Here is a 25695-nt window from a genome sequence, read left to right on the forward strand (position 1 = left end):
TGGTGAGGAAACTGAAGGCTGAAATGGAGAGTTAGGAACTCTGATCGGAGAGCCACAGCAGAGGTAAGGGTCAGGTTAGCTTGCTGATTTTCTAAGTGGGTCACAATGTTCTACACTCATATGACTGGTTCAAATAAATAATATTTTGACCCACTATTGAACTACAATAACTTGAACTTGACGTGATTATGTGGGTTTGATAAAGGGTTGATGAGGTTATGGTCTTTTCGAGGTCACATAGACTTGACAAGGTCACGTGGGCATGACAAAATCACATAGATTTGATGAGAACTTTATGAGGTTATTTTGGCTTGAGAAGGTTTCTCGGACTTGATGACGGCTTGACAAAGTTATATGAGCTTTACAAGGTTATATGAAGTTAACAAGAACTTGATGAGTTCAGATGGACTTGACAAAGATTTTTTATTAACTTCAGATATACAACACGGCAATGGACCCTTTCAGCCCACCATCCCATGCTGCCCAATTACATCCAACTGACCTACACCCTGGTATGTTTTGAATGGTGGGAGTAAACTAGAGCACCCAGAGGAAACCCAAGCAGACACAGGGAGAATGCACAAATGTCTTACAGAGAGTGTGGGATTCAAATCCAGGTCGCTGGGACTGTAACAGCATTGCACTAACTGCTACGTTAACCAAGGTTATAAGAGATTAACAAGGTCACATGAGCTTGACAAGTGCTTGATGAGGTCACATAGACTTGATGAGGTAATGCGAAGCTGATGATATCACATAGCATTGACAAGGTCGTGGGCTTAACAAGTTCATATGGGCTTGATGAGGTCCCATGGGCTTAACAAAGTTGCATGGGTTTAATAAGATCAGATGGGCTTAATGAGGTCACATGGACTTTATGAGGTCACATTAACGATGAGAGCTTGACGAGGTCACAAACAATTGATGAGGTCACAAACAAATGATTGACGAGGTCACAATCGATGAGGTCACAAACGATTGATAAGGTCACAAATGATTGACGAGGTCACAATTGATGAGGTTAAGTCGAGTTGACGAGATCATGTGGGCTTGATAATGTGATGTGGGCTTGTGGTTATTATTCCTACATACTATATTTGAGGAAATTAAGTGAGTCATATGTTTGTGATATGATAGTGACATGAAACTCAACAACCAGCATAAAGTTTGAATAATTTTGTATGACAAGAGAATAACCTAGAGACTGCCTGTTTCATTCTCCTGATGCATCAGCTGTATTCAGCAGTGAATGAACCATTTTACTGCCAAAGATTCAAATCTCCAAGTCATTGAATTGGTTCACTCCTTTGAAGGCAGAGGTAAGGCTTCTTACCCCAAGGCTTGTTAAACAAGGAACTATCATTTAACATGGATATTGCCCCACATTAAAGAGACTCAAACTGTGCTTTGTCGTTATCAGTCCAAATAATATTCAGCAACAGATGAAAAGCTTGATTCTGCGAAGACATGTGCAAATCATCGAAGAGATGTGCGTGAGGATTGCTGACTTCGATGTGCTAATTAATGAAGAAAATAGTGCTGAAGCTCATGAAAGGACTAGTGGACAAATTGTGAAAAAGGAACACACTTTCTGTGAAAGAATCAGAATGTGAACCACTGACGGTGTGGCACACTGATTGGTGAAATTAATTGTGTGCAAAAGTCTGCGAGTTCCATGGTGAATGAACCAACAGTGGGAGAAGAATGATGTGCAAACTGATGGAATGGCTGGTGCCACTAATTGTAAATTAGTGGAGGCATGGCTGACTACATCAATGAGTAGACATACTCAGTGATGAAAATATCTGTGTATCAATTGGTGAAGGGGCACATGTTTTCACATGCAATTTGGTAAAAGAGCCCAGGTATGTGTTGAGAGGATCTATGTTAACTGATGTAAAGGACTATCTTGGTGAAGGACCTGGTGTGTTGACTGTAAATGCTTTGATGTGCCTGCTTGTGAAATGACTCAGTGGCTAAATGGGCAAAGAATTGTTGTACTAATTGATGAAAGAATTTATATTGGATTGGTAAAAACAGCAGACTTTCTGGTGACTGGGCATGTGTGAGATAGCTGTAAGGGACTATGTGCTAATTGCCTTTATGTTATTTATTTTCCAGGGTGTGGCCTTAAGGGGTAAGCTCAATATTTATTGCTCACCCCCAATTCTCTACTTTGCTCAATGTTTCTTTTTCAACTGAATATACTGTCGCAAATCTCTTACATACATTTACTATGCCTTGGACATTTCGTCTACATTTCTCTATGTAGATTATGAAGTGATTCTTGTCAATCAGAAAAGGTTCCAATCCTTTCCAACTTACAGACAACATTTTGGCAAAGATAAAATGTCAGCCTTTGAGGTGTAAACTTTCTCTCAATCTAGTTTGTAATATTATCTCTCCTATTTTGTAACCTGTCAATTTGGCAGATGTGATATGGGACTGCAAAGATGTGAGTGTTTTGGACAATTTCTGAACTGTTCTGTCATCAAGTTGAGACAGCAATTGAATTACAATTGCCTTTTGCAGTTCAAGTAGAATACACAAGGTCTTTTGAACTTCAATCCATGACTGTCCAGCAAAATGACTGGGCATCATCTTCAGTAAGTAATTGATGGGATTGTCAGGTACTGAAATATGCAAACCAAAAAAAAAATAGATTTTTGAGTAGAAGGATTCAGCTGTTTAAGGCTTCAGGCTGTGGTAAAATGAAAGGTTGATTTCCCAAGATAGCAGAAAGAAGAGCTTCAGATTGCTGTGGAACCAAATGGCCCCAAAGGTTATTGCATGATTAACAAGCCCTGGTGAAGTATTTTTATTATTCAAATTTTCTTCATGTATTATTTCTGTGGAGAAAGGCAAGAGCCAGGGGTCAATGGTATGCAGGGAAACATCTGTATGTGCTGCTGTTACTCACCAGGACAGATAATCAAAGTAACCCAAAACAGTCCTTACAAAACAGATGCTGAGTTGGAACTGTCAAATGCCATCTCTGCCAAACATTTCTCTGCCAGCTGCTTACCTAATGCCAACAGCTTTTGTTAGAAGGCTTTAATTTCTCCAACTTCCATGGGGTTGGAATGTTTATATGCTTTGAAAGGGTTGGTTGCACTTTGCCTCCCATTCCCATCACAGGATGACTTGGTGGAAAACTCCCACCAACCGCACAACACCATAACCAAAGGGTGACAGAGACCGAACAGGCAACAAGCTGTCACATCACAACTTACAATTGAATATAACCATCACATGGCAAAATCAAAAACTCCAGATGCTGGAATCCTCTATTTTTATTTCATCCATGTGTCTGTCAAAGAGTCTCTTAAATGCCCCCAATTTTTCAGTTTCCACCACCATCCCAACAAGGCATTCCAGGGACCCACAACCCTGTGTGTGTGTGTGTGTGTGTGTGTGTGTGTGTGTGTGTGTGTGTGTGTGTGTGTGTGTGTGTGTGTGTGTGTGTGTGTGTGTGTGTGTGTGTGTGTGTGTGTGTGTGTGTGTGTGTAAAAAATAAATAAATATATTTTTTTAAAATTACCCATGATGTCTCCCCTAAATTTCCCTCCCTTAACCTTCTACACATGTCCTCTGGTGTTTGCTATTTCTGCCCTGGGAAACGGGCTGGCTGTCCACCCTTTCTATGCCTTTCATAATCTTGTAGACCTCTATCATGGTAAGTTTTTACACAGAGAGTTGTGGGTGCCTGGCATTGCCAGGGGTGGTAGTGGTGGTTGGAACAATAGGAACATTTAAGAGAGAAATACATAGATTAAAGAAAAATAGAGGGTAATGAGATAGGGATGGTTTAGTTTTTTTGGTAGATATATCGTGAGCCAAAGGCTCTGCAGCTTGCTGTAATGTTTTATGTTCTAATGGCCACACTATTCAACAATAGTTGGCATGAATAATCACAATAAAAAGTGATCCTATACAGTATTTGAAATTACTCAGGAGACCTGTAGTTAAAGACAATAATTCTTTAATAGTTAATGCCAATCAAAAAAAAGTAATTAAAGACTTAATTGTATGCAATAAATAGAAAAAAATAATGCAGGCAGTAATAACAGGTAGTGATCACAAATGGTAATCCTACACACTAATTATCAATAGCATTCAAGTCAAGTTTATTGTCGTCTGAATGTACAAATTCAACCAGATGAAACTGTTCTCGGGTCCTGGGTGCAAAACATACAACCAGGTGTGACACGCAGACAGACAAATAATACATACGCAGGACAAATATAGCTCTAAAAATAAATAGATAAATAGATTTTGTTTTGTACAAATGAGAGTCTCGGATGGTTAGTGTGAGAAGTTCCTTTGCTCGTTCAACATTCTCACTGCCTGTGGGAAGATGATGTTCCTCAGCCTCCCATCAGTCTTGATAGAGGGTTCTGGCCCAAAATGTTAACCATTCTTTTTCTCTCAACAGATGCTCTTGTCCCCCAGAATTCCCCCATCAGATCACTTTGTTTTTAACACTGTTCTTCATTCTTTCAAACATTACCTTAACCGCCTGAAGTATGTCCAATGATCTGACCTCCACTTCCCTTGGGGGAAGAGAATTCCAGAGATACAGTCATCTCTGAGAGATGTAGCTTCTACCACCCCAGTTTGAAATGAGCAGCTCCTTATTTTGTAATTATGACCCCTTGTTCATGACTCTCCCACTTGTGGAAACTGGAGCTTTAAGTCAGGTTTCCTTGTGTCTTTACTGCTTCATCAGTTTAGATCAATCAGGGATAGACAATAAATGCTGACCTGATTCTGACATAGAACCAAAGAACTATTGTGGTGGTACACCACTGGCCTACTGCAGGGGGCAACACCTGTACCTGCAGGAGAGGTACAGGACAACACCTGGCCAGCTGTCAATCAGTCAGCCTGAAGGGATCAAGCCCCACCCAGTCGGATGTCAATCACCCTCCGGGATATAAGCCTACGCCGGCCTCCTGAAGCTCACTGAGAGTTACTGCAGCTACAGCCAGCCTGGCTCTGTGGAAGTCTTTGTGGATTAAAGCCTGTTGTACAGTCTTTACCTGTGTGTGTCTGATTCTGGCTAACAGCGCACCACAATTTAATCCACAAAATTTTCCTACGGCTGCCATGGAAAAACTCCTGAGGACAGGGAGCCTCAAAGTCGACCCACGCCACCCGGAAGCCCAGACACTCTTTGAGATCTGGCAGCACGCTGTCGAGGCAATCATCAAGGCACACGAAGATAGAATCCTGGACTCAGATCAGAAGAAGTTGGTCCCCACACCTTCCAGGCAACCAAAGGCTGCTCCACGTACAAGAGCACTCTTGAGAACTTGTAAAAACCCCCCATGAATGTGATCTGTGCAAGGTACTTCCTCAACACCCGAGCCCAGCAACCCGGGGAGACGGCTGAGTCTTACCTGGGATACCTGCGAGAGTTGGCCTGACCGTGTCTGGCTGAACCCACGGTAGGTGCAGTGGAGGGTGAGAGGCTGATCCGGGAAGCCTTCATCTGAGGGCTATGCTCAAGGGCCATCCGACACAAGCTACTGCAAGACAATATCTATGCCCTAACTAAGACAAGGTCAAGGAAGACAAAGACAAGGAAGTGGTCCAAACCCTGGAAGCAGTAGCCCTGCACATCAAAGCCTTCGATTCCAGGTTCCCCCAAGCTCCCTCATGGCCCTCTCACACTGCAGCTGCAGCCCCAGACTGAGCTGGAGAGGAAAACATCACTGCGGTAGGCGCCTGGCACCCCTGTAAGTTCTCTGGATCCTGGTGTGGGTCAGACCGACGATCGTGTCAAAACTGCATGGCTAGGAACCAGTATTGTTCCCGATGTGGCCAGAAAGGCCACTTCACTAAAGTGTTCCTCTCAAAACCAGCCGGCAGCTCAGAGGCTCTCTATGACCTCCCCACTTACCCACGGACCACTCCACATGCGCATGTCGTGCAGCACCATTGTCCCCGCTATGACTTCCATCTTCCCCAACCTCAACGGTGCAACATCCAACATGCCAGCGACTGTCGCAGCGTTTGACCCAAGCACCTGGACCAGCCCCCACCCTTGCCAGCACCACTCACCGAGAACTACAGCGACATCACTTCCGGCTCATGGCATGATGTCACTTCCAGCTGATGTAATGACATCACTGCCGCCAGCTCCAATGATGTCACTTCCCCCAGCACAATGAACATGGCTGGGGAAGGAGGCCAGCCAAGCAGAAGGCCCCACGTGCCGCCGCCATCTTGGTCCAGGCAGTGGCCAACACAGAGGGCCCCCAATGATGTTGAGAATGATGTTATCAACACGGGCAGTGACCAGGTCGCCCTACAAATGCTCCCCAAGCCTCTGGGTGCCAACGGCTGCCACATGCCGCACCCCACGACCGATGTCGATGTGGTCAACACAGGCAATGACCAGGCTGCCCTACCGACGCTTCTCACACCTCCGGATGCCATCGGCTACCACACACCACACCCCATGACCGATGTTGATGTGGTCAACATGGGCGATGATCAGGCTACCCTACCGACGCTTCCCACACCTCCGGATGCCATCGGCTACCACACACCACACCCCATGACTGATGTCGATGTGGTCAACATGGGCGATGATCAAGCTGCTCTACCGACGCTTCCCATACCTCCAGATGCCATCGGCTACCGCACACCACACCCCACGACCGATGTCAACGTGGTCAACACAAGTGATGACCAGGCCTCCCTACCAACGCTCCCCACACCTCCAGATGCCATAAATCGCTGCGCACAACCGGAGCGTGATGACTCTGACTCCAAGACTGTCCTGGCTGCCATCACGCTGACCAAGGACATCCCTCATGACCTCGGCCACTCTATGATGGACGTGCAAGTCAACAGGCAGGTAATTAAGTGCCTGTTCGACAGTGGCAGCACCGAGAGCTTCATACACCTGAGTGTGGCCCACTTCCTGAGATTAAAAGTCCACCCCACAACCTGCTCGATTGCCCTCACCACCAAGGATAAGACTTATGGTACCCTCGAGTGCTGCTCGGCCAATATAACTGTGGGAGGGGAGACTTACACAGAGTTCAGGCTCCTGGTCATGCCTAAACTCTGTGTCCCAGTCTTCCTGGGCCTAGATTTCCAGAGTAACCTGCAGAGTGTCACCCTTGCCTTCGGGGGGCCCCAACCTCAACTCACGTTACACAGTACACCAACCAACCAGCCCCGGCCAACCTGCGGCCTCTCTACTCTGTGCCTCACCCCACCAGCGCTCTTCCCACATCTTGCGCTAGGCTGCAAGCCGATCACCATCAGAAGGAGGCACTATTGCACCACAGACAGAGACTTCATCAAGGCGGAGGGGTGGCAACTCCTGGCGGAAGATGTCATAGAGCCCAGTAACAGCCCTTGGAGAGCCCAAGTCCTGGTGGTAAAAGGGGGAAGTAAGCTGAGGATGGTAGTGGATTACAGCCAGACCATTAACCGGTACACCCAGCTGGATGCCTACCCCCTGCTGAGGATCACCGACATTGTCAACGAGATAGGCCGCTACCGAGTTTCCTCCACGATTGACCTGAAATGGCATATCACCAAATCTCCATCCACCCGAAGGACAAGCCCTACACCGCCTTTGAGGTGGACGAGTGCCTGTACCAGTTCCGCTGAGTTCCCTTTGGGGTCACAAACGGGGTCTCCATTTTCCAGCGGGAGATGGATCGCACAAGCTGAAGGCGATGTTCCCGTATCTGGATAATGTCACTATCTACAGCCGTGACCAGCAGGACCATGATGTTAACCTGGAGAAATTCTTCCAGACGGCCGGGGAGCTAAACCTCACTGTGTGTATTTAGCACAATCCGCCTCACCATCCTGGGGTACATTGTGGCCCATGGAGTCGTCGGCCCAGATCCAGAAAGGATGCGCCCATTAATGGAGTTACCTCTCCCCCTCACGCTAAAGGCCCTCCACAGGTGCCTTGGCCTTTTCTCTTATTACTCGCAGTGGGTTCCTCGTTTCTCGGACAAAGTCCGCCCACTGAACCAAGCTACAACTTTTCCTCTCCCACTTGAGGTGCAGGCAGCTTTCATCTGCATCAGGCAAGACATCGCAGACGCCACGATGCAGGCCGTGGATGAGGACTCCCCCCTTCAGGTGGAAAGCGATGCCTCCGAGGTGGCCCTCGCTGCTACCCTCAACCAAGGGAGGAACCCTGTCACTTTCTTCTCCAAGGCCCTTCATGGCTTCGAGCTAGGGCATTCCGCAATTGAAAAGGAGGCCTAGGCAATTGTGGAAGTGGTCCACCACTGGCACCACTATCTGGCCGGCAGGCGATTCACCCTCCTCACAGACCAGCAGGACGTTGCGTTCATGTTTAACACTACCCACAAGAGCAAGATCAAGAATGACAAAATCCTGGAGAGCTGGCAACCTACAGCTATGACATCAGGTACCGCCCCGGGAAGTTTAACAACTCCCCCGATGGCCTCTCTCGCACCTGCATGTCTTTGCACGATGACAGGCTGCAGGCATTGCATGAGTCCCTCTGCCATCCGGGTGTCACCAGGTTGTACGACTTCATTAAGTCCCGAAACCTGCCGTACACCATCAGGGACATGACCGAGGTCTATCGGGTCTGCACGGAGTGTAAACCCTGTTTCTTCTGCCCGCCTCGGGCCCATGTTGTAAAAACTACTCAGCCTTTTGAGCGTCGTGGCATGGACTTCAAAGGGCCACTGCCTTCCATGAACAGAAATATCTACTTTCTCACAGTAGTGGAAGAGTACTCATGCTTCCTTTTCACCATCGCTTACCCGGACACCTCCACGGCCAACGTCATCAGGGCCTTGGGGAAAATCTTCACCATGTTTGGCTACCCCGCCTTCATCCACAGTGACCAGGGGTCTAGTTTCATGAGTGACAATCTCCGCCAGTACCTGACAGCGAGGGGCATCGCGACCAGTTGCACGACGAGCTATAACCCAAGAGGCAATGGGCAAGTGGAACGCGAAAATGGGGTGGTCTGGAAGGCAATCTTCTTTACTCTCAGGTCAAAAGGTGGGCCGTTAAGTACTGGCAGGATGCCCTGCCTGAGGCATTCTATGCTATTCGGTCGCTGCTGTGCACAGCTACCAACGAGACCCCTCATGAATGTCTGTTCTCATTCCCCAGGAAGTTGGCAACTGGAATGTTCCTCCCAGCATGGCTCACGTCCCCGGGACCAGTGCTCCTGTGTAAGCATGTACGGACACACAAGGCTGAAGCCCTGGTCGAGCAGGTCTTCCACCTACATGCAAACCACAACTACGCGTACGTTAGGTTCGGTAGTGGCAGGGAGGACACAGTCTCATCCAGAGACCTGGCACCAGCAGGAGCACCCACCACACCATGCCATCATCCAGCCCAGGATGACGCTGACTGGGCATACATCCCTGTTCCCAGGCAGCTATGGGGCACACAGGACCTCCTTGACCACCAGAGGCCTGCTTCAGTCCTGGGAGACGAATCTGTCTCCCAACCCATCCTATTTGACCCTCATACGTCGACCCCGGCCCACCCAACCACACCTCCATGTGGCACCACACCAGTAACACAGACCCCTGCCGCCAGCACACCCCCCACTTCCCCTCTGACCAGTGACCAGGAGCCAGTCCTACGATGGTCACAAAGACCCCAGCGGCTGCCGGATTGTCTCAACCTGTAAATATTGTACATGTATGTGTATAGGGGGTACACTATATGTACTGCACCTCCCCCCCCTCGCCGGGACAATTTTAAAGAAGAAGTGAATGTGGTGGTACATCACCGGCCTACTGCAGGAGGAAACACCTGTACCTGCAGGAGTGTACCGCCAGCCTACTGCAGGGGGCATCCTCTGTACCTGTAGGAGAGTAAGGAGACAGGACACCTGGCCGGCTGCCAATCAGTCGACCTGAAGGGATCAAACCCCACCTGGTCGGGTGTCAATCACCCTCCGGCCTCCCGAAGCTCACTCAAAGTTACTGCAACTACAGCCAGCCTGACTCTGTGGAAGTCTTTGTGGATCAAAGCCTGTTGTACAGTCTTTACCCTGTGTGTGTCTGATTCTGACTAACAGTGCTCCACAACTATAGAATACTACAGCATAGAAACAGGCTCTTTGGGCCCTTCTAGTCTGTGCTGAACCATTTTCTTGCCTCAACTGACCTGCACCCAGTCCATACATCTCCTATCCATGTACCTGTCCAAATTCTTCTTAAAATTTAAAAATGACCCTGCATTCATTACCTCAGCTGGCAGCTCGTTCCCCCACTGCTCTCTGTGTAAAGAAGTTCCCCATCATGTTCCCTCTCAACATTTCCCCTTTCACTCATGTCCTCTAGTTTGTATCTCACCACCATCTGTATGTCATGAATATACATAAGAATACTCAAGAACCCAGTAACAGTATCGTATCAGGTCAATTGATTATTTATTTTTATAGCTTATTTTTCTTTTAATTGCTCCAGTTTCATCCAGGTGCTCCTTCAAAAATCATACTGGGATTGTAGGTTAGTTGGTGTCGTTGGGGGGGAATGGGGATGCAGCCATGCTGTATGTCTAAATTTAAATAAGAAGACTTTGGTTTCAATTTGAAACAGTGGAGAAACTCTAAGGATCCACGCTGATTTATTTAGCAAAGCATGGACTCTTTTCCGAAAGCCAATTGAATTTCTGACCAGGCATGAGTGTACAGATTGCATTGTGAAGGGGCCGTTGCGGCATTGTGAGATGGGAGTTGAAAGGCGATTATTCATCATCGTGCTTGGGAATTGTTTGTTCATGAGAACTGCTGGCATGAGGCAAGTGTTTAGAGCTGCTATAACGGCTCAGATCGAACAAAAGCTGGCTTATTAATATTAGGTATAGTACCCTCTACAATATTAATAATACCTGTGGTAAAAGTTTACGAGACAAATAAACTTCAATTTAATGGATATTTAACATCCAATAGTCTGCTGTGAAAGCAAAATATAAATAATTAAGAGCACTCCAATGTTTGGTGATTAATGTTTTCTTTCTGCACGAATTCAGTGCACATGCTCCAGGGTCCAGCAAATTAAATTCTTGAGGGAAAGGATAAGTTTCTTCATCTCGGTTTTCCTGTGTTGAGAAACTTCTAGCTGCTTGAATTGTTTTAAATCAAAGACACCTAGCCTGTCTGTAATTTAAGACACCCAGTCAAATATAAGCAGCAATTCTTTGGATTTCCTTGATAATGAGCTGATCTAAATGTGGTGATACAGTCACAACAGTACTTCAGATGCTGGCACTGGAACTGCAGTTAGGGGTTAACTGGATTTCAGAAAAGACAATGTTGACCAGGTTTCATGGGATAAGTGTTTAATTTCAGCAAATTTTACAATCTGTGAGAATTATAAACAATTCTGGAAAAAAATGTGTTTTAACGGTACAGTGGGGCGTCAAATATTAATTGTGAATATTTCATATTGCCTCTCTTTACTTTTCTCCACTCAGGGGCCATCTTTGATGTGCGAGCATACAAGAACAGGAGAAGAGGGCTCCACCCTTTAAACCTGCCCCACCATTCAAAAAGATTGTGACTATTGTGTCACCTGTGCCATTTTCACAGAGCCCTGAGTACATGATCTTTCAAAAAATGTATCCACCTCCTCTTTAAAGAGCTCCAGCCTTAATAATCAACAAGTATATGGAAATCCAGAAGATCACCACACTCTGAGAAGTAGTTCATACACACTTCAATTTTAAATGATCGCCCTCTTATTTGTAACCATGCACCCTCATTTGAGGCCCTCCCATTTGTGGAAAAATGTCAAGTTCTACACTATCATGGCCCCTAAATGCCAAAGAATATATATCTACCTTTCGCAGCAGTATTTCTTTCTGAGAATGCCGCTTTTAATTCCTCTTCTAATGTCTACACCTGAGGATGTTTATGTTTAAAACTTGGAATTGCAACCGAGAGCCAAGTTCAATCTTTCTTAGTGGGACATGTTGGTAAAATGTAGTCACCCTGACCAGCTAAAATAAATCAACTCACTACCCACTGAGAATTGACCAAGCAACCATCAATCTCCAAGTATTTCAATTATTCACCATTGTAGCTGGCTGAGCTACTGGGAAAACTATGCCCGAAGTATCAACAAAATGATACTCAGTAAACATTGGTGTATGATTATGTGTGACTGCAGCACTTGGGAAAAATATTCCTCCCATTATTTCCAATGAACATGGATAACACTCAACATTTTTTTCAGTGTTTTGTTCAAGAAAAATAATTAAGGATTAAGCTGTACACAAAAATAATTTTAGATTTGTTGGATACTGTAGGAAGTTGGAGAAACATTAAATTATCTATTATTGAATTTAACATGTTTAATTGTATAATGATGCCGACATATTGTTCAACAAACCTAAAAATATTTTGATGCTGATTTTTGTTTGTACTCAGCATCTGATGCCTCTCATGTCAATGATTCAACAACAGTTGGCTAGCATTGATGGATTCCAGTTGTCCTGATACTGCTTTTCCATGGTTACAATGTCCTGGTGAAACTTTTCACCATGTTCATCACTGACTGCACCATGATCAGCAGGGAAAAAGTCCAAGTGCGAATGCATAAAATGGATTTTCAATGATGTTGCGTTTCATGGTTTTGCATGCTTGAAGGACAGGAAATCACAAAAATGGGTTGTATCTAAAAGAACAGTACATATTTTGCATTCATCAGCTATGCAGGTGATTGAAAATAACAAATTGGAGTAAGGAGATAAAGTTCTTAGTTTTATCTCAGGATCTTAGACAAAGCAACACCTTAAAGGAGAGATGTTGTATGAGCAGTATCTGATGGTTACTTCCATGGTACTGAGAAAAAATTGTGTAGGGAAAGTCACAGGAAATCCTTTGGCAAGGTTCCAAAAAGAATATGAAGAACTTCTCAACAACAAGCTAATATACTTCCACTGGGAAGACCTCAGCAGAAGAAACAAGGGATGGACTTGCATGATCAGAGAAATGTTTTGGCAGGTGGAGCTGAGGTGAAATTTGAACATTCTGAGGGAAGTGATGAAAGTGTAATATGGCATAAATTCAGCAAAGGAGTTGAAATGTGGTAACAAATGATATGGAGGGGGACCAATGGTTACTCAGAAGATTTGAAACATTAACGTCTGCTGATGAATATACCAAGCATGAATCAAGTTAGTGAGATGTCAGGTGGAACGTGAAGAAACATGTAGTGATCCATGGTTTAATGAAGGCAATACTTTCCATCCATATCCCCGCTGTGGCACGGTTCCGTTTGATAGTCCAAGATGATAAAAAAAACCTATGGGTTTCTGATGTTTCATACCACACACCAGCAATGAAACAAAAAATACAGTGAGAATTCTGATCTTTCATACAATAAATAAGCAACAAAACTGTTGTCCATTCTGCTGGTCCATCATCTAACTGTTTGCCATCAATAAGGCCTGCAGCTGATGTCTACAAACATTGACTTTGTAGTTCAGATGAATCACAAATTCTGGCTCTTTTCAACAACCCGTCACAATATAAAGTATTGATTAAACACAAGATGATGCTTTAGCCAACTGTCTGTGCATTGGCCATTAATACATTTTGCATTATACCCCAATTATCATCCAATCAGGTGTGGAGAATTCTCAGCCAACTCTCAGAACTATCCTCAAGAGAATCCACCTCCACCTGCAAGCTCGCCTTGTCTGCACCTTAATGGCTTTGATTTCAGAACACGGTGAAACAGAAATGATCTTTTCTTTAATTAGCCATGTTAAATTCATGAAATACAGCCTGCAGTCTTCTTGCGCAGTCCATGTAAATTGCAGCATTTGCTGGAGAGCTCAGACTGCTGCAACAAATGGAATGAATAATACATCTTGTATTTAGCAAGAGCAAAAGAAAATCCTGTCGGTTGAAATTAAATGTTGAGAATAATCTCTTATTATTCAGAGGGAAAATGTTTCAGACATGCCAAAGCATGTTGGCCTGCAGCTGCTGTTGGCCCTGACACTGGGTATGGTAGTCAAATCCTCTATAATCCTGCAGAGAAAATTGTCTCCCACAACAGGTGGCAAACTTAAAATTCAATGCGAATTAAATATGGAAATGTTTTGGAAGCATGAATGAAACTCGGCATGTCTTCTTTCCTCTAACTCCCTAGCTATCCTCTTGCTCTCTCGCTCACAGAGCTACCCTCTCCTCTGATCAATTCTCAATTTTTCTCTCCTGCCCTCCTAGCCATGTCCACCTTAGCTGTTGACTTGTGTTCTTTCCCCCCCCCCATCCCTTCTTCTTTCCTCCCCCACCTTTTGATTTGAGCACTTGCCTGCTTTTTGCTCATATTTTAACAAAGTGGCCCGGTGGGCGTAGCAGTTAGCCTAATGCCTTTTCACCGCCAGTGATCAGGACTGGGATTTTAATCTCGTACTGTCTGTAAGACGTTTGTACGTATTCTTCATGTTTGTGTGGGCTTTCTCTGGGGGCTCTAATTTCCTCCCAAAGTTCAAAATGTACAGGGGGTGTAGGTTAATTGGGTGTAAATGGGCGGAACAGACTCGTGGGCCAAAATGGACTGTAACCGTGCTGTATGTCTAAATTTAAATAAATTTAAAGGGCTCAGGCCTGAAAAGTTGGTTTGCTGCAGGTCTTAAGAGTTTCTCCAGCACTTTTAATTACTACCATCACAACATCTGCAAACCTTCTTGCTTAGCTCAGTCGAAGTGGAACAGTATTTCATTTTGCTATCTATTCTCCAGATATGTTTATGAAAGAACGCAATCTAAATCATGATGCCTTGTGTGGAGCAACTTCTGATTAGTAGCCCTCGATGGGCCACGTGACTGTGGCAATATCTTGTGTTCTTTCTCGTAAATTCAGTTTCATGGAAGTCAATAGTGTGAATTTCCAAACTATAATATTCGTGGTAATAATGATATAGTACAGAAGGTTTTGCTGGTTAACCAGGGATGATTTTCTAGGTAATGGTAGTTCAAACATGATTAGAAACCATGATACACATCCATTCAATAATATTGGATAATATGATAGAAAATGTAGTTTTAGATGGCACCCTGTTCACATGGATGTATATTATTTCAGGAAAGCTTTTGAAGAAGACTATCAGTGCTCACACCTTTTTCATCATTCTGCATCAAGAAAATTATCTGGTCATGTCCAACTACTGAGTTTTTTTTACAAAAAGAGCTGCTGGAAGAGATCAGCAGGTCAAGCATCAACATGGGTAGAAATGGTCGCTCATCACTTCCAGTCTGGATCCTTTATTGAGACCTTTATCAGTCACAAATGATGGTTACCTTTTCCTTGCTTTGGATGTTGCATGAACTGTGAATTCCTCCAGTACATTTTTATATAACAGTGCTGAGTTGATGTTTAGAGTTCAATTCTCCCACCATATGCACTGAGGAAGCGAACATAAGGTAGAAAGATCAGCTCGTTAAGTGGTGTCATGCCAGCAACTTTGTGCTCAACATTTTTTTTTTAGATGGGGATGATTGTGGAGAACATGATCCAGTCCTCATTGAGGGCTCAGTAGTGGAGAGGGTCAACTACTCCAAATTCCTGGGTGTTAACATCTCTGAGGATCTGTCCTGGAGTCTCCATAATCAATGCAATCATGAAAATGGCTCATCAGCGGCTATACTTTGTGAAGTATTAGTAGCCCATTGAGGGCTACTAATCAGAAGTGTTTAAGGACATTAGGTATGTTCGCGAAAACTCTCAAAAACTTCTACAGGTGTGTACCGTGGAGAACATTATGGCTAGTTGCATCACTGCCTGGTATGGAAGTATCAATGCTCAGGACAAGAAGAACTTCCAGAGGATTGTTAATTTGGCCTGCAACATATGGGCACCAGGCTTCACTCCATCAAGGACATCTACAAGAGGTGGCACCTGAAGAAAGCAGCCTCTATCCTCAAGGTTACCCATCACCCAGGCCATGTCCTCTTCACTCTGCTACCATTGAGAAAAGGTACAGGAGCCTAAAGACAAGCCCTCAGTGGCACAAGGAGACCTTCTTTCTCATTTCCATCAGATTCCTGAATGATCAATGAACCAAAGACACTGTCTTACTTTGACATTTCATCCACTATTTTTATTTATTTTTATGAGATGGTTTATTGGTGCACAGGTATATTAAGACCAAAGGATAGTAAGGGACAAAACTGGTCCCACTGAAGATCAGAATGGTCAGCAATGTATGGGACCAAAAGAGATGGGGGAAGATCATTTTTTTTTTCAACAGCATTCACTCAAGAAATGGACACAGTCATAGGAAGTAATGAAAACAAGCGGTGAGGTCACGGAACCTATACAGATTAAAAAGGGGGAAGCACTTTCTGTCATAAAGCAAATAAGGGTTGGTAAATCCCCAGGGCCTAACAAGATATTCCCTCTGGACCATGAGGGAGGCTAATGTAGACATTGCAGGGGTTCTGGCAGAAATATTTAAAATGTCCTGAGTTATGGGTGTGGTGTCAGAAGATTGGAGGTTAGCTCACATTATCTTGTTGTTTTAAAAGAGCTCCAAAAGTAGCCTGGAAATTATAGGCAGCTGAGCCTGATGTCAGTAGTCAGTAAATTATTGGAAGGTGATCTAAGAGATTAGATATATAATTACTTGGATAGTCAGAATCTGATCAGTGATAGTCAACATGGCTTAGTGCGTGGTTGGTCATGTTTAACCAATCTTATAGAGTTTATCAAGGAGGTTACCAGGAATGTTGATGAAGGAAAGACTGTGGATGTTGACTACTTGGAATTTAGTAAGGTCTTTGACAAGGTCCCATATGGCAGGTTAGTCAGAAAAGTTCAGATGCTCGGTATTCATGGTGAAGTAGTGAACTGCATTCAACAGAGTAAAAGCCAGAGAGTGGTAGTGGATGATTGCTTCTCAGACTGGAGACCATGACTAGTGGTGTGCCTCAGCAATCGGTGCTGGGACTACTGTTGTTTGTCACCTATATCAATGATCTGGGTGATAATGTGTAAATTGGATCAGATAACACCGAGATTGGAGGCATTGTGGACAGCAAAGAAGGTTTACAAAGCTTGTAGAGGTATCTTGACCACCTGGAAAAATGGAATGCAAAATGGCAGATTGAATTTAATGCAGACAATGTGAAGTGTTGCATTTTGGAAGGACAAACCAAGAAAGGACTTGCACGGTAGATGGTAGGGCACTGAGGAGTGTAGTAGAACAGAGGGATCTGGGAATCCAGATACATAATTCCCTGAAAGTGGCATCATGTGTGGATAGGGTTGTAACGGGAGTTTTTGGCATATTGGCTTTCATAAATTAATGTAATGAGTATAGGAGATGCAATGTTATGGAAAAGTTACATAAGATATTGGTGAGGTCAAATTTTAAGTATGGTATGTAGTATTGGTTATCTAACTACAAGAAAGATATGAATAAGATAGAAAGAGTACAGAGAAGATTTACTAGGATGTTGCCTGGACTTCAGTAACTGAGTTAAGGGGAAAGGTTAAACAGGTTAGAACTTTAATCCCTGGAGTGTAGAAGAATGTTGGGAGATTTAATAGAGGTATATAAAATTATGAGGGGATAGACAGAGTAAATGTAGATAGGCTTTTTCCACTGAGGGTAGTTGAGATACAAACCAGAGGACATGGGTTAAGATTGAAAGGGGAAAAGTTTAGGGGGAAATTCTTCACACAGAGCATGGTAGGAGTGTGGAATGAGCTGCCAGTTGAAGTGATGAATGTGAACTCAAATGTAACATTTAAGAAGAATTTGGACAGATACATGGATGGGAGAGGTATGGAGGGATATGGATTGGGTGCAGGTCACTGGGACTTGGCAAAAATAAATTGTTTGGCACAGACTAGATGGGCTGAAGTGGCCTGTTTCTGTGCTGTAATGTTCTCTGGTTCTATATGAAGGTTTGCACTGTGACGCTGCCACCAAACAACATATTTTTTGACTTGTTCATGACAATAAATTCTGATTCTTCTTCTGAACATGCTTTCAAAGGCATGATATCCCCTCAACACAAACCACAAGGGATTATCAACTGCCTAGAGTTGAGTAGTTGGATGACTTCTCTATGAAAGTTGCTGCAATTCTACACTTAAAATGTTTCCATATATTTGGGCGGCACAGTTGATGAAACGGTTAGCGCAATGCCTTTACAGTGCCAGCAATCGGGATGAGGGCTTGAACCCTGTGCTGTCTGTAGGGAGTTTGTACATTCTCCTCACGTCTGCATGTGCTTTCCCCAGGAGCTCCTGTTTCCTCCCACTGTTTGAAAGTACCAGGGATGTAAGTTAATTGGCTGTAAATTGGGAGGCACAAACACATGGGCCGAAAATGACTGTTACTGTGGTGTATATATAAATTATAGCTATTAATTTACAGAATTCACTCTAGCAGGAAATGAACACTTTTTTTCAACCAGAATAGCCAGTACACAAATTGGTTCCTTTTGAACTTGTGTCCCCCAGTGGGGCTTCAACTTGACACTGAGCATTACAGGGAGAATAAACAGAAGACACATGGATCAGCAGATGCAGCTGGAAGAGGGAGGGAAAGAAAGTGGACATGGCTTTTCAATATAGTCATATCTGCAGTGGAGCACTAAGGAGTAGATCAAACTCAAGGGTAAAAAATATAATTGTGCAGTTTGGTCTTAAAAGAAGTGGCCAGAAAGGGATTGATTTATTTAATTTAATGTAATTTTATTTTTAATTTAGATGGATTGATATGTTAATTTTAATTTCAAAATTCCCTATATTAGGGAAAGATTTTTTTCTTAAATTGGAAGTTAGACATGTAACTTTATCCAAAAGAGGAGATAGGGAGGGAGCAGAAAACTACAAGCCTTTGGTAACAGCTATTAAGGAAGCTTCATTAATGAGATCTGAACTTTTACTGGATGTGCTTTAAATTTCTACCTCACTTTGAAAAGATGGTCTTTTGCACCGTCTTTGATCTGTTCAGCCCATTCCTTCTATGATCAACCACAAGTCCATGATCACTGTCGCCCCATCCACCAAGCTGGAACCTGCTTTGTCAGCTAAAAATCTGTCATTGGGAAAATTTTGGAAGCAATTATTAAATACATTTCAGCTGGGTATTTCAAAAATTCAAGGTTAATCAGGCAAAGTCAGCATGGCTTTGTGAAAAGGAAATTATGTTTGATTAACTGATTGGAATTCTTTGAAAAAGTAACATCTGAGGTGGTAAAAGCAAAATTACTGGATGCTCTATACTTCAATTTTTGGAAGATGTGCTGCATTAATGGCCTTTAAATGTGGACATACTGCATAATTACAGGCCATTTTAGCTATGAGTCCGTGCTGCCAAAATTACACTAAATTAGCCTACACCCCTGGTACGTTTTGAACAGTGGAAAGAAACTGGAGCCCCCGGGGAAAACCCACATGGACACACAGCGCCAGCACCTCTGTAAAAGCATGACGCTAACTGCTACACCAACTGTGCTGGTCACAGGGTTCTGGGCATTATCTTTTAGTTCCTTGTAGAAATTATGTGGTTGAGGATGTGGTTGTTAAATTTATCAACGGCACAACTATTGATTGGATTATATGTTCTGTATGCAAGGTAAAGGAGGCTTCGAAGGAACAAAGATGCAAATAGGATAAAAAAATATGAAATTGTCCATTTTGTCAGGAAAAATTTAAAGGATAACTTTAGCCAAATGGTGAGAGTCTGCAAAGCTTTGAGAGCAGGAGGGATCTAGGACCAAGATATGCAAAAGACTGATATGCAAACACAGCAAAGATTTAGGAAAATTTGCAAGATTTAATGGAAAAGGAATTGAACCCAAAAGAAAGGGGTGTGTTTCAGTAATGGAGAGAATAGATGAGACCACTCTCGGAGAACTGTACAGTATTGGCCTTCATATTAAAAGAAGGATGTTTATGAATTGGAAGCTGATCAGAGATCTGCCCAATTTAAGTTGGTTATCTACTGAAGAAAGGTTGGATAGGCTGGGCTTGTATTCATGGAGTTTGGGTGATTTGAGTAAATGTAGAAGACCTGGGGGATGCTTGATCAGGTGGATATAGAAAGAATATTTCTCCTTGAATCAAATAGAATTTCCTGGCGATGAATGAGACAAGGCGTGGGTCAAAGGTTATGCATGCTCAGGGTACACCTTCAACCAGACAGATTTGAAACAATTGATTAGTTAGGATCATTCTACTCACTCATCCACTAGTACAGTTGCATCTGTGTTGAAATGGTCTCTCCCATCTCCCACCCCCCCAGTCCAGAGTGGTGTGAGGTGAAGTGGCAGAATAAATCTCGACAACTCTACTCCCTAAGTGTAAAGGTCACCTCTTCTACCTTTCACCTTCACCACAGAGATCTTCCCATGCAGCATCTCAAGGACCTCTCCCATGCTCTGCTATTCCTATCTCTTACCTTGGTCCAATTCAATGCAGAGAAACTTGCATCACCTGCTTTAGCCACAATCCTCCCTTTTAAGAAAGGCAGGCTAACTTTTCGAAGTGCAAGCTGATCTGTACAGCCAATTATTGCTGACTACAGACAAATATTTATCATGAGCAGATAGCATCATTTTACTTCATTTCAAAAATACACTTTATTCATAATAATGCAATTAGTATATATCCTTCTTTATATTAATTGTACCATCAACTAATTTTCTTACAATGCACCAATCTACTCGTGTTTTCTACTTGAACAATCAACCTCTGAAGTGTTTGATAGGTTGTTAAACAGGGGTCCAGCCCGTCAATGGACGCTGGACTGGGCTCCTTCCCCACAGGTCCTTTGCATTGGCTGCACTAAGCTTTAGTGCATCTCTCAATGCATTCTCTTACATCCTGGAATGAGTCATTTGGCAGTATTTGTTTGTGGGCATCTCCAACCACTGGAAGACCAACAAGTCTCAGCCTTTCACCAAGTGAGGAGTTTCCACCAGAAGATGATTTTTGTCTCTGTATGAGCCCTGAGAACACCCCTTGGATAATAGAGTCCTTTGTCACACAGGCAGTATGAATTATAGTGACGAGAGGCTATTCAGTGCCCATCTTGGTGATCTAATAATCTATTTTGGGATTGCTGAATTTACATTTCCTACATATTGGCAGATTATGAAACCTGAGAGGCTTCAAGATTGGCACATGGATATGCAGGGAACTGAGGGGTATGAATCAAGTAAAAGCCTTGGAGATTGATTTTCATTTGGACATCATGTTCAGTGCAGACATACAGTATATGCCAAAGGGTCTGTTCCAGTGCAGCATTGCTTTATGTACCATGTTCTACTCTATTATCAGCCAGATTCTGGATTATGTTTTTCCCACATCATTGTGCGATTACCATGATCACCAAGATTATATTCATGCATTTCAGGAAAAAGTGGCTTGCCTAGTTTTCAGATGCGACTGATCCAATCTTCCACAGAGTCTGTTCTCCATCCCTATTGCCAATAAATCAAGCCCTCACTCTGTGAAACTCTCTGCTAGGCCACACAAAATTAATTTCTCCACACTGGAACTAAATCAACTCACTTCCTTTGTATCACCTGAGAAGATGATTAACAAAGTCCTGCATGCTCTAAATATTCTGAAGACAAAGGCAGATTTTTGGGTTCATCTAAGTAGATTAATTCTTACAAATTAATATCCGAGGAACAAAATTAAACAATTTAAATGTAAACTCAGGCATATACCACGGTAGTAAGCCCTTGCGACCCACAAGCCTGTGCCCCCCCTCCTTCAAATACACCAAATAACCTACAAGCCCTGTATATTTTTAAAGGGTGGGAGGAAACCGAAGCACCCAGAGTAAATCATGCAAACATAGGGAGAACTAAAAGACATCTTAAGAGTACGAAGGTTTCATTCCGGGTCACTGTAATAATGGGATAACTGCTACGCAAACTGTGTCATCATTTTTTTTTCATGTAAATGCTTAAGAAACATCAACAAGGTACTGCTTAATGGCAAGGTTGATGCAACATAATTGATTGCAGTGAAATATATGGAAAAATGGCATCAGAAATGGCAAGGATCTAAACGGAGTTCAAATCACAACATAAAATGAAAAGTCTATTCATGTTCACAAAATGCCAAGTTGTTGGTTAGCATGGGTGCAGTGGATGAGTGCTTGCATTCATGCTCTGATGCCCTATGACTACATGAGATTGTCTGTATGGAAAATGTTCCAATATTCAGGATGGTGTGAAAGGAATAAACAATCATTTCTATTGAATCCAGCATGAGACATCATATGTCTCTACCTGTCTGAACTGGCAGCACATCTGCCAACCTGGACTAATAGCCAAAGGTGCTCTCCTGTTTTATTGAAGCTGACACAGCTTGACAAAAACAGATAATTCTACATCAGCCCTAGCATCTGCAAACCTGCTTGGAGCAGCAACTGCTTCATTCCCCCACTTTAACAGTTCCCTTGTTCCTGCACTTCTTCAATACTTATCACCAGTGATAGAATCAGAATTTATTGTCATGAACAAGTCATGAAATTTGATGTTTTACAGCAGCGTCACTTATTATAACCATCTTACAACATTACTATAAAATGATAAAAATAATAGTGCACAAAAAGTAGGGCAGTGTCTGGTTCATTGACTACTCAGGAATTTGATGGCAGTGGGGAAGAAGCTGTCCTTGTGCTACTGAGTGCTCAAATCCACCAAAAAAGAAAAATTTAACAAGAAATCTGCTCCAAAAATGGAATTTGCCACGTTTGCAATTGTGAAAACCCTCGGAAAAGCTTTCTTGAGACTGAAATCCAATGTGAGTGACCTCTGGCCATATGTTTGAATATGAGAATTATTTGTGGCTGAAAGAACACATGACATATTGGGGTGTCTGTGTTCCTCCTTAGCTGGAGGGACCACAGAAATCTCTGCATCGAAATCAACAAGAAATTGATCACCTGAGAGATGGTCTTTGAGAAAAAGTTGGCAGCTGATGTGCCCATAGGCAGCAGTTGCCTCTACTGCTGGGCCTGGTCATTTCCCAGCTACCATTTGTAGAAGTCACAAGGTGGCTGACAAGACCAGGCAGCAGCACCAAATTAATCCCCAATGCTTCCAACAAATACACTGTCCATCACCTCTGCCACATCCTCGACCACCACGATTCTAACCAGGTCAACGGAAGGAATTCTGTTGCATGTTCAAAGCCTGGTCCTGCGAGTCAGTGCTGCCATATGCTGCTCCAACCTAGTTATTTTCAATTGATATGGTGCTGGTACTAGCTTCGATTGAGAAGATGTAGCACTACCTTCAATTGATAAGGTGCTGGCACTTCTCAAGGCGCAGTAAATAGTTGTTCAAGGCAGTTGTCAGGCTCTTAAATGGAACCTTCATTGGTAAAAGATGATGGCCCTGCACTGCTTGATTAAACTTTTCTTCATATCCTGCACTTTGTTCTAGCAGTATTATACCCTGCACTTTTTGGACTTATTGCACTTAATTATGGGTTGACTTGCCTGGATTACATGCAAAACAAAGCTTTAGACACATTATTTGTTGATGTGACAATAAACAATTCAATTAATTACTATCATGGCTTCTCTCAGTGTTTCCCACTGTCTTCCTCATCCCAGTCCTTTTCCAATAATTTCCCTCATTTATTTCTCTCCAGCCATATTATCATTTCTCTCTCTTTCGATTCCATTTAAACACTTCCTCTTCATTTTCACGAAAAAAGAAAGAATAGATTGAGGGAAAAAATGACAAAGGGAGGCAGATCTGGAGGATAAATAAAATAATGGGAAAGAAAATGTTCATTTATATGGTATCTTTCACAATGTCAGAATTCACCAAGTGCTTTAGTTTTGAAGTGTTTTCACTGTTGTAATTCAAGAACAAGAGAAATATAACAAACAGGCAAAATGTTCAGAGGGCGTGCAAAGGCTTATGCTACTGACTGATAGTCAGGCTTTAATGCAAATGCATGTAGAGAATGATAACAGTTGTTTGCATCAATTTGACCATTGCAGATCAGAAGTTGATGTAACCTTCACCATGGTATTACTGTGATATCCTTAAAGCTTCTCTTCCTTGAGGTAGCCTTCTCAGAGATTTATTACAGAATCATTTTGATAAGTGTGAGAAAATATCAGGATTTGCAAAGGTCTGTGATAATTAATATCCACAGGAAAAGGAAAAAATAGCATCCTAAAGCTTCAGTTTGCAAAACCTGTGATTACATATTTCAAAGATAATGCCACAGCTGATGAGATTTGGATTCAACTGATTTTTTTTTGAGCAGTGCTATAATTATCAGTGGATTGAATATGAATACAATTTCTCCAAGGTGTTCAGGAAAAGAGAGTGCCTGCATATTTTGTTCTCATATTTCCATTCTCTTTTTCTGCTCATCCAGCTGCATATGGATTATCAAGTAAAGCCAAGTGTCTTCCACTATGCAGTATCACTAGGAGAAGGCCCGTGGAATAAAATTTGTGATGGAGTGAAAACAGAAAGCTAATTTCAGAGAACTAGTCCAACACGTATCATTTTTCCTCGACAGTCAACATTATTCATGAGACCTAAGCTGTCTTAATACTCACACCTCACTAATCTGTTTCTATCGCACATCAACATATCAGCCACTGCCCCACCATTTAATCATAACCTGATATGTTTTCCCACTCAGCTCCACAGCTTGTCCTTCTTGCTATAACCTTTGATGCCCTGGCTAATCAGGAATGTATAAATCTCTCCCTTGAATACATCCAATGACCTGGCCTCCTTAAAAGCCTGTGGAAACAAATTCCACAGATTTTCCACCGCATGGCTGAAGAAATTGCTAGGCACCACTGTTCTAAATGGACGCCCTTCAATCCTGAAGCTGTGACCTCTCCCACCACGAAAAGAACCTTTCTACATCTACTCTGTCTTTTAACATGGAAGCAGATTGGGAAAACTAGGTTGGGACTGAATCTCAAGAGAGAAAATTTGTAGTAACCCGATAAGATGGCTTTTTAGAGCAGCTTTTTTGATGAGCCCACTAGCTATGACCTTTAAACATTAAAAAAAATTTCAATAAGATCCCCCTTAATGTTTGTAGATGAAACAAAGTTAAGTAGAGGAGCAGGTAGTGTTGAGGAAACAGGGAGGCTGCAGAAGGGCAGAATAATTAGGAGGATGACTCCACAATCTCTACTGTTATTTATTTCAGAACCAGAGGGTAAAATCCATCTGGTCCAGGAGATTTATCCATCCTTAGGCCATTTAGCTTTCTGAGCACCTTCTCTCTTAAAAAAGCAATTTCCCATTTCTGATACACTTCAACATCTGGCATACTGCTGATGTCTTCCACAATGGAAAGTTGATGCAAAATACTCATTTATTCCTCCGCCATCTCCTTGTCTTCCATTATTATTTCTCCAGTGTCATTTTCTACTGGTCCTATATTTATTCCAACCTCTCTTTATCTCATGTACTTGAAGAACTTCATGTATCCTCTTTGATATTATTTCATAGACTACATTCATACTTCATCTTTTCCCTCCTTATGAGTTATTTTAGTTATCTCCTGCAATTTAAAAAAAACATTCTCAATCCTCTATCTTTCCACTAATGTTTGGCTCCTTTTATGCCCTAACATTTGCTATTATATCTAACTTTAGTTTCTCTTTGTTAAATCTCAAATTGAACTCGATCATATTGTGATCACTGCCCCCTCGTGGTCCC

At 42.9% G+C, this 25695-nt stretch overlaps 1 long non-coding RNA gene across 1 annotated transcript; it reads left to right on the plus strand.

The window, feature by feature from the left end:
- Positions 1 to 797: 797 nt before the first annotated feature.
- On the plus strand, positions 798 to 13555 carry LOC138763401 (uncharacterized). The gene is made up of 2 exons (XR_011357529.1): positions 798 to 1865; positions 11464 to 13555. It is a non-coding gene; the product is annotated as an uncharacterized lncRNA (long non-coding RNA).
- The last annotated feature ends 12140 nt before the right edge of the window (positions 13556 to 25695 follow it).

This window comes from Narcine bancroftii, chromosome 5, assembly GCF_036971445.1.
Source record: "Narcine bancroftii isolate sNarBan1 chromosome 5, sNarBan1.hap1, whole genome shotgun sequence".
Lineage (NCBI taxonomy): Eukaryota > Metazoa > Chordata > Chondrichthyes > Torpediniformes > Narcinidae > Narcine > Narcine bancroftii.